The sequence below is a fragment of the Neopelma chrysocephalum genome, unplaced genomic scaffold, assembly GCF_003984885.1.
Source record: "Neopelma chrysocephalum unplaced genomic scaffold, ASM398488v2 Primary Assembly neopelma1_96936, whole genome shotgun sequence".
NCBI lineage: Eukaryota > Metazoa > Chordata > Aves > Passeriformes > Pipridae > Neopelma > Neopelma chrysocephalum.
In genome coordinates this window covers 742,785-753,583 of record NW_020925579.1, presented here as the reverse complement: position 1 = coordinate 753,583, position 10,799 = coordinate 742,785, and positions in this window count along the sequence as shown.

The following is a 10,799-nucleotide window of genomic DNA, read 5'->3' as shown; positions in this document are numbered from 1 at the left end:
AAAAAAATTAAGCATATGAATGAATGTTGTATTGAACATGGCAGAGTCAATGGAGCTTAATGGTAATGACATTTAAGCGAATCAATGGCTTCAGTGGAGCTTTCCTAGGTCTATTTTTCAAAGTTTTACAGTAGAAGTGTATGCCTTTTACAATGGACATACTACATCCTGTGTTGTTTGATTATATAACTTAATACTCAGTGACTGATTCCGTAGAAGAGAGTGGATTATTTGCAAGTCAATAGCAATTTTATTAGTAATAGTAATTTTTAATAGTCACAATTAAATTTTATTTTTTATTTTTTGACTCAAATGAAGAACAAAATCTTTTTTTTTGTAGTACAGATGACATTGAAACACAGATAAGTCAATATGGATGAGTTACTGAAAGTCAGATATCATTCAAAAGCCATTTCAGTTCTACATTCTGTGCAAACTAAAAGTCTGTGAAGAGAAGCTGAAACAACAGTTCAGAAACTTTTTAGAGTCTTTCTTCAACATTGTAGTTGCCTCATATGCCCTTAAAAACACTAAGAATAATATAGCTTTTGCTTTCTGTGTCTTCTAATTTAAATATTTTGCCCCTTTACTAAATTTGGGTTAAAATCTCAGGACTTAAAAAAACAATAAAAATCTGATTTTAGAGTGCCTTATTGTGGTGATTAACATGTAGAACTTACTACTGGGAAAGACTGATGCTCAAAAGACAGAGAAAAATAGCACCTGCTTTCTCACACTGGCATATGTTTGCAGTCTTGATAAAAATGCAGAACATATGCAGAAACTGTGTGGATACACTATTCACATGGTAATTCCTTTGTATGTCAATAATTTCTTTTCAGGTGCTTGAATGAATTCCAGACCAGTAGGAGGATTCAAGCATCCTCTCCCTTAAATTAAGAACTTTGACATTTAGAATTAACTGATGTCTTAGATCAAAGACCACACTTTGGGCACTCAAAAATTAAATGTGGACTCACTGATTGAAATCAAACCCAAGTTAATCTAAATAATTTATCTTTAAATAAAAAAAGCCCAAATGGAATTTACCAAAACCTCAATTTTGCTACATGAAAGGAATAGACATTTTAAAGTTTTCTTCATGTTGTTTCCACTCATGGTTAGTGACAAAACACAGAACTGGGCTGACACTTGCTAAAAGTCAGTCAGATACAAAATACTATTTTTAAATAACTTTATGTCACAGGCCAATGCAAAAGAACCCCAGATAAAAGGTAATATTCATGGCATGGGAAAACCAAATATAATCATACTAGTAACTAATAACTATACTTTTCTGAATTGATGTCATAGCATCTTAATCTTTGTTCAAATTAGGAAACTGTCTAATAAGTGCAAGCGTTCTGTACCCAGGGCGTCTGCTGAATGTTTGATATGTTTGAAAATTAGAGAAAATAATATTCCTATGTGAACATGCCCACTGTCATTTTGACATGTTCCTTAAGACTGGCCAGTAATTGATAAAGTAATACTCTGAACAAAATGAAGTAGCTGATCAAAATCTATAGCCTCTCATATGCTGGAAGACTGACTCAACATGGCCTCTTTTGACAGTTTTAGGTCTGATATGTAGGCATACTGGTGTGCAGCTTAACATCTACTTGCAATGTAAATTAAACTAAATGCACAAATGCAAAGTAAGGATGCACAAAGCAGCAATTGGTCATTAGGCTGCAAATCACCTAAGTCTAAGCCCTCACCTTTCTTTCTTATCTGTCAAGCATCTTTTGTTCCAACACTACTGTTCAGATTGGATATGGGATATAGTTTAAAGTAGGAGTAAGGTGCATTTCCTTTACACTATGTCACCTGTACCTCTTCTTGCTTGCACTCTTTTGTTGTGTTTTTGTTACTTTTCTGCTCACCCAAACAAGAAATATAATTCATCGGAGTGTCTTGACTGCCTCATTTCAACCCAAAGCTAACTCAATTACATGTTTTCCTACACCAATATTGAATCTGTCCACATCCACCTAAAGCTTGCCCAATATTTCTAACAAACCATGCCCAGGTATGCTTATAGTTTTGCAAACCTTTTGGCATCCATGGCTAAGTGTCATGTTGACAGTGAAACAATAAACTGGGCTCGGCTTTCCATCATTTGAGTTTTGCTTATGAAATGCTTTTGATTCTCTTAATTCTTGACACTCACTACCCTGAAAAGTTGGGCTATTTTTCCAGGACTAGAGGATAGTATTAGTTCTACATAGGACTAAATCATGCTGAATTTGGCATATACTCCTGAGAGGAATGGCTCTATTTTCCTTCTAGGTATACTCCACATAAATGGAAAGAAAAAGAAGCGCACAATTCTTTGCTTGTATTTGCTTTGAGTTTTGCTTTTTGCTTATTTTGGTGAAAAATATAATTTCCAAAATAACTCAAAAGTAGAACCAAAAACTTGTTCAAGCAAATCTGGAAACCTATGTACCATGAAATAGCTTTTGATAACTCAGTTATAAACAATTAAGGAAACATGTAAGACGCATACGGGCAAACTTTATTGATTTCCAAATATGCTGAATATGCCTGACACAGGTTAGAATTGGGTCCCAAGTGCAAGAAAACTTCTAAAAGTCTACTCCTGTACCAACTTGAGATTTCAGTGTAGTAAAGGACTCACAACTGTTAACTGCTGCCTGCTGGAAGACAGAGGCCTGTAGAACCTCTGGCTCAGTGGCATGACTGAGAGTGCAAATGATCCTGTTCTCATCGCCCAAATTGTGTGGGTGGTACATTAATGTTGTTGACAGCCATAACACAATAATAAACAACAATAAAGTAGATGATAATATGCTTGTTCCTTTACTTTCTTTTTAGTAAAGAGTGAATCAACAGATCTTCCCAGTACAGAAATATAGGAGGTAGTGTCAACTAGAAGTGGAGAACATGTGTATAAGAAGAAAGAACTCTTTTCTGCAGTCTCAGGAGCAAGATGTGGGGAAGGATTATAGTCTACTGCCTTTCATCATCCTGTACTAAAAAGCCATTCCTGAATAGTATTTTCTAACTCAACTTGAGATCCAATAAGCTCAAGTTTCACAGTAATGTAGAAATTAATTTGCAGAGGTACAACATGCACTTAAAAAGACAGACAAAAAAGCCAACCAAACCTCCCCTTTCTCCTAATCAGCCCAATTAGTCATCTCAGCTTCAAGGAAATCAGGGACTTTGAGTGATGCAGACAAATTTATCTGGATTACATGAAGTAAAAGAACAAAATAGGAGGAAAAGATTGTTTGAGAGGTAATATTTCTAATGACGACTATGGCATTTGAAACACTGTTTTAATTATGAGCATACTTTGAGACTGGAATAGTAAAAATACTCTCTCCACTGAATTTTTACATCTTTCAGTGCCTTTTCTTCTTTGCCTTGGAAGGGGGATTTATTCTATATTTATGTTAAATCTGGGATTTTTTTTTATTATTATCATTTATGTATGTCTCTGAATGTTCGGAATGCTTGTCAAACAATCCTTCAGTTGTGGGATAACAATGTTAGGCCCTTTGTAATTAGATCTTCCACATTGTGAGGGGCTTGTTGGATACAGTGTCAATAAGCACATTATTAGCCAAGATGAATTATAAATTATAAATGGGTTGTGACTGTTGAGGTACTGTGTTGAAAAGCTGTTCTGGTTCTCTCTGTTTGAGAATGTGAAGGAAAGTGATTAAATGCAAATATCACAACCACTGCTTTCCTTGTAGATTAGGGGGTTATGTTTTTCATTTCAGTTGTTCTCAAAATCCCATTGACTTATATTTATCAGGTGTGGCCAAAAAAAAAAAAACACAAACCTGCGCTCTAGTCCTAATGCTGATGGGACAGATTTCCTGAACTATAGTCTGAGGAAAAACACATTAACTGTAATAAATAGGTCTTATAAAAGGTTTTTCTCCAACTATAGCTAATCAGTTTGAACAAGACATTTACGCTGTAAATAGCTTTTAAAAGTAAACTGAGCTATACACTAAGTGACAGCTACTATTACATTTTCTGCTACTGTGAGAAAAGTAATGTACAAAGAAAGTGTCTACAATTTAAAGGCATCTTGCTCCAGACATTTTTAACAACTGAAATTCGCAGTGGGTAGTCCACTGAAGTGTCTTGTCATTAAATTATGCACTGTACATTAGAAACAGATGTACCGCTGGAAAACTTACATGACAGCACAGTCTTCAAGATCTGCCAATTAGGATGCTGCTAAAACAGAAAACACAACATAAGTTACAGATTAGCTGGTCTACCTAAAGAAAAAAAGACAGAAAGTGAGCAATGATTTTCTGTTCTGCTATACAACACTAGCTTTGAGAATTAACTAGTGAATATATTTTTCCTTTATGTTTTTTTTTACCTGCAGAGCGAGTAGCTTTATTTAATGGGATGGACTGAAGCATTTTCTGATGTGTTTCTCAACTTCTAAATAACATAATACTATATAATAATAAGATGATATTTTAACAGAGGAAATTAGTATAAGAGGTGTGTGGCAGTTTGAGCCACGTTAGAAATCTAAAATCCAATTTTCAGGCTTCCCCCACCCCTTCCCACAATTATCCTAACACCGGAGAGAAACTTTCAGATCAGAGGCTTCTGTAGGGGAATGGGGAAGTATATACATTTATTTACACAAATAAATACTATACAAACTAAAGACAACTATATATATATTACATTTCTATCAATCAGTCCTTTCAAGCCCCTCCTTTAAATTTAGTCCAGGAAAGAGCCTTTTTAAGGCTGGAAAGTAACCAGTCCCTCTGTGGGAGTGTTCTGGGCCTGAACGCTCCCCCCTCACCAAGTTCCAGTTGTTTTGTTGTAGTCTCTCCTCCTCGTGAAGTCCAAGAAGATAGTTTTGAGTCCTTGCTCTCCTGCTGCTGTGTGATCTCTCTTTCTCTCATACTTCAGTTCGTAGGCTGCTGCAGTGTAGTTCTGCTCATCAAGTGTCCACGTCCTGGCATGTGGATTTCTCCTCGGGTTTTCAGTTGTCCTGCGTGGCAGAGACATCCTCCGGGCCCCCTTTCTCTCTCTCTCTGGGGGTCCGTCTCCAATTTCGCTTGGGACTCTTCTCCCGAGCGCCGGGCCTACCTCCACGGCCCGTCCACTTGGCTCAGCTTCAATGCTGAGCCTCTCCTCCACTTACAGTGGAGGGACAGAAGAGCCCCCCTCCACAGCTTTACTGTAGAAAAGGAGGGGGGAGAGAGCTTGGCTGCAAAGCCTGTCTCTCTCCTCTTACCTCAGGTGCTGTGAATCTCTTACTTCACAGCACATACTCCAAATGCTGCTTCCAACTCTGGTTCAAGCAGAGCTGGGGGGTCGCAGGGCCCCCCTCTCCCCCCCGGAGGGGAGAGAGGGAGCCCTGCCATCCCCTGGCCTTCTCCACCTACACGCAGCAGACACCAACAACCAGACACCAAGACAGAACTTGCCAACCACTTCCGGTGCTGTGATATATGATTTTTTAGCAGAAGTGAACAACATGAATGGTGATTGGCCCTCTAGGAAACACTGCCCTGGCACCCAATCACCTCTGAGCCCCCCTCTCTTGAGGGGGGGCCAATTTCAAACAATGACAGGTGATAAAGTCATATTGGAACATTTTATAAATTTAGATCAGAGTGGTTTTGTGAGGAGTGATTCAACACCTGCTATGATTCAAGAACAAAATACCATAAGTCAGTTCCTTTATATATTAAGCATCTTTAGATTGTGGACTTTTTGTTTGATTTTAGTTAGATTAAGGGAAATCATTTTGTTGTGCTGTGGGTTACAATGATTTTTATTTAATCTCTTAAAAAGTTTTGTGTCTCTAAACCTCAGGATATTTATATTATAAAAATATATATTTCTGTTTTAAGCAAACTACCTTGTATGCAACCTTATACTTCATGTTAGTTCTTTATGACAGATGATGCTAAAATGCATAGGTTCTGTCCTGTAAACAAACAATGAAGTCAACAGTTGTTTTAAAAGAGGATTAAAAAGCTAACAAGAAACCTAGTGTAGGTGTGCCTTCGGTACCTGATCCAATAGCTGTCAGAGTTCTCTATGTTCAGCCAGTTTAGGAAGATGGACTGTAAATAGGTTTTATACAGGAAAAGAGTTTAACTCAAATATTTTTATTTTTTGAATACTTGCACTGACACCTCTTACAAAAATTTCTGCTCTTCCAAAGTTCTGATGTCATGGTCTTTAAGCAGAGGGAAGAGTATATGTTTCGTGAAACGATGATGTTGGCACTGCTCAACATGAATATTCTATGGAGACTTTGTCAATTCTGACAAGAAAAATTGATTTTCTGAAAGAAAATTACTAAATCTTTCATCCAAAATTAGTGATACGTATTTTTTTTACATATTTTCCCTTCGGTGCTGAAAGATATCCACTCCTTTCCTCCCTCCTCCCTACCACCAAACACTCACCCTTCTCCCTTTCATCTGTCTCTGATGGGAAATGTGATTTGTCCTAAGATAAGAACACCAGGTGAGTATTGCAGGAGGAGACGTTTTGGTGGTTGCATAATTAATGCATTCCAGAGATGGGGGAACAGAATTGTTTGGCTTTGGTGCACATGAACCTGCAAAAGGGTATAAAATACTGTTAGAGACTGGGCCAACTGGCCAAACTGGTCTTCCAAGGTTGCAGGTACTTAGTGGGTGCATAGTCTTCTTCCACAACCCTCCCTTTTCCCTTCCCTGACAGTTATGTCTGGAGGTCACTACTGAAGGCTGGGAACACTTACTTTTGGTTGAGTGAAAGCCCTAAGATCCAGTCAAATATGGAGATGAAATGCTACAGTAATTACACAGGTAATTTGTTGCTTCACATCCATGAATTCTGTAAGACAAAAAAACTGCAAACCTGTACATTTGTAGCCAAATCTGCTAATTTTATAACTCTTCAGACTAAGTAGACCTAGCCACACCTAGACTTCTCTGAGAAGTTTAGAAAGCAAGCTCATGACCCAACAGGAGAGACCACTATCTGATTACACTATAACCCATAGTAATAGCTGATGGAGTTGTTATTTAGGTACTGCATTGGCAATATTTAAATACTATGTTAGCAATAAATCTAAACATAATCATCCACGTAATCCCATACTTTTCACCTGGTCAAGAAACTTTTCTCAACTACTCTGTTTCAGCTTCCTATGCTTTATCTTCTCTCATCTCAGTTTTAAGCAAGACCGTTAGTAGAGACATGGTTACACGGAAATAAAGTACAGGGGGACAATCACTGCCTTATTCCTACTGGCCACAGAGTTTCTCTTGCACTGATATTTAACGGTAGATGATTTGGGAATGGGGGAGATTCTTCAGGCCTCGTTCAGTCCCATACCTGGAAGGAGTATGCCCTTCCACCCTCCCCCCACCACGTGGCCGGGTGACCCCAAGACGGAGCACTCACCAGAGCACCAGGGGAGAGAGGACAAAAGAGGAAGTTTAATGTGGGAGGGGGCTATATATAGCCCTTGGGGACCAATCACAGGTGAGGGGTCACAATCAAGGTAAGGGGTTTACAGCCAATAAGGAAGGGGTTAACAAAGGACCAATGAGAACACCTTGGGACATCTTCCCAGGACACTCCTGCCTGAGAGATAAGGGATTTACAGTGGAGGTATAGGGGAAAATGCAGTGGCTCTGTAAAGAGCCCTCTTAACATGAGTTTAAACAACATTAAAAACTTCTGATTCATCAGTCCACCTTTGGCAGGACTCTTTCCAAACATGCATTGCCACACTGATACATGACACCTCCTCTGCTGTTTTAGAAGCAGAATGTATTATGTGAATGGTCCAGACTTTCGTGTACTTTTCTTAGTCTCAATGGTAGTAGGTTTTTTTGATGGCTTTTTAGTCTTGGAATCATTTAACCTTGATTTTCCTCTTTAGGCCAAGATAAGACATCAGTTACCACTTACAATATACACTTTAATATTAGGATTTACAGCCTTCAGCATGAAAAGGCTGCTGGAAAGAGGGCAGACTTTTGCAAAAGATGAAATAACACAATTCCATTGCCCTGATATCTTGAGTAGGCATCTGTTGGGTTGACCCTGGCTTGATGCCAGGTACCCACCAAAACCATTCCATCACTGCTTTCCACAAATAGACAAGGGGGAGAAAATATAATAGAAGAGTCATGAGCTGAGGTAAGGACAGGGAGAGATCTCTCACTGATTACCATCACAGGCAGAAGAGACTTGACTTGGGGAAATTGATTCAATTTATTACCGATCAAAATCAGAGTAGGATAATCAGAAATAAAACAAATCTTAAAAGCACCTTACCCTCACCCCTCCCTCCTTCCTCCACTCTGCCTCTTCCCCTCTAGCAGCACAAGGAGATGGGAAGTGGGGATTATAGTCAATTGATCGCATGTTGTTTCTTCTGCTGCCTCCTTCTTAGGAAGAGAAGTCATTCCCCTGCTCCAAGGTGGGGTCTCTCCCATGGGAGACGGTCCTCCTTCTCCAATGTTAGTCCTTCCCACAAGCTATAGTTCTTCATGAACTGCTGTAGTGTGGGCCCTTTTCCATGGGGTGCAGTCCTCCAAGAACAGCCTGCTCCAGCATGTGTCTCCTGTGGGGTCACAAGTCCTACCAGGAAACGTTCTCTAGTGTGTGCTCCTCTCTCCATGGGTCCATGTGTCCCTGCCATGACCCTGATCCAGCATGGGCTACCCACAGGACCGCAGCCTCCTTCAGGCATCCACCTGCTCCAGTGTGGGTCTCCTCTGTGGGCTGCAGGTGGGTCTATGCATCCCTGTTCTTCAAATCCATGGGCTGCAGGGGCACAACTGCTTCACCATGGGCTGCACCATGGACTGTTGGGGAACCTCAGCTCTGGCACCTGGAACACCTCCTCCCCCTCCTTCTCCACTGACCTTGGTGTCTGCATTGTTGTTCACATGTTCTCACTCTGCTCTTCTCTGGCCGCAAATACAACTCTGCAATAACATTTGTTCCTTCTTAAAAATGTTTTCACAGAGGTGCTACTACCATTTCTCATTGGCTCAGCCTTGGAAAGTGATGTGTCCATCTTGAAGCCGTCTGGAACTGGCTTTGTCAGACACGGGGGCAGCTTCTGGCACCTTCTCAGAGAAGTCATCCCTCTAACCTTCCCTGACACCCTGCGACCATAACCTGGCCATGCAAGCCCAATACAAGGCAGAAGTATAGAGACATTCTTTACAAAAACATCATCAAATGATAATTTTACGAAAGTCTGATATAACAAAAATAAAATATGTAATGTTAACCAATAGGTTGGCTTCTTGTTTTTTTTGATTATATCACCAGTTACATGCTGTTGGCTTTAGGTGATTGTAGAGATGATAAATAGGGCCAAAACCAGTGTCCTACTTTACCTCCTTGACAGCTAACGAAGAACTGGTGCCAAATGTAGTCAAAGATTATATTAGTTACGGTTGCAAAAAAACAAGCGATTACTGAGTTTAGCTTTCTGGAGGAAGACTGTAAAGAGCCAGTAAAGTTAGGAAACCGACATCCTGGGAGGCATAGCATATTTTGGAAAAAGGTCTAGAGGGATGTGCTTACAGTAGGGCAGTAGTATAGGTAGTTAAAGTCCAGTTTTTTTGAGTATAAATTTTAATTCTTTTTTAATGATTCCAATAAGTTTTAGGTTGGACATTACTTGTAGCCCCTTTTGTAGGGCTGTTGACAAAGCTTACAGCAAACACGTTACTTCCATCTCTCAGTCTTTTACTTTTTTAACCATAGTTTTCGCACTGCTTCTGAGCCACACCTATTTCTTTCATCTCCTTTACACACCTCTCTCATTTCCCTTTGCCTTTTCAAGTTTTAAATTATTTAAATATTTTCTTAACTGAAATACTGTTCTTGCTTGTAGCTCATTTAATTCTTCATTTTATTTAATTTTTGCAGAGGTGGGAACAGTCATCAAATATTGCAAAAAATCAGAAACAGACCATGAGGACTGATTGGATTGGTAGCCAAACCAGCAACTGCAGAACACTCAAAAATCGATAATGTCCAGATATCTGAAACTTGGAAGGAGGGGAAAGAATGGGGGATAAAATGGGAGAAAGAATGATGTGAAACATCTGCAATCCAAGAAAATTGCTTTCAGAAGAGATTCACAGTTAATAAAAGAACATAACTGTTACTTTGTTTCAGTTAATTGAGTGTGAAAGTGCTAATGAGAAAGCATTGCCAGTCTTGGTAACAACATATAAACAAATAGGGAGCTTACCATAATCTTGCAGGTACAGATTCTAAAAGTCATCAGCTCTATAGAATCACAGAATCAAAATTAGGTTGGAAAAGACCTCTGAAATCGAGTCCAACCTATGACCAAACGCCACCTTGACTGAGTCACCACGTGACTGAGTGCCACGTCCAGTCTTTTCTTAAGCACTTCTATGGAGATGTGACTCCACTCTTTCCGTGAAGAACTTTTTCCCAATGCCTAACCTAAACCTCCCGATGCAGCTTAAGACTGTATTCTCTTGTCCTTTTTCTAGTTTCCTGGGAGAAAAGACCAATTACCTATCTGGTAAAGATGTCATACTTTTTTAAACAAAGTTAAAGAAATTTACAGCTGATCTTAGCCTCAGAGAAAAGTAATTAGTTGGTCCTATGAGTAAAATGAAATTAATGTACAACCAGATATAATGTCACATTTCAGAATTGTTGAACTGCTCAAGAATGGTCTCGCACAAGAGTTTTCATTGTGCAAAGATTTATTTGCTTACTTACAGAATAGCATAGACAGAAAAATCTTGTAAGTGATT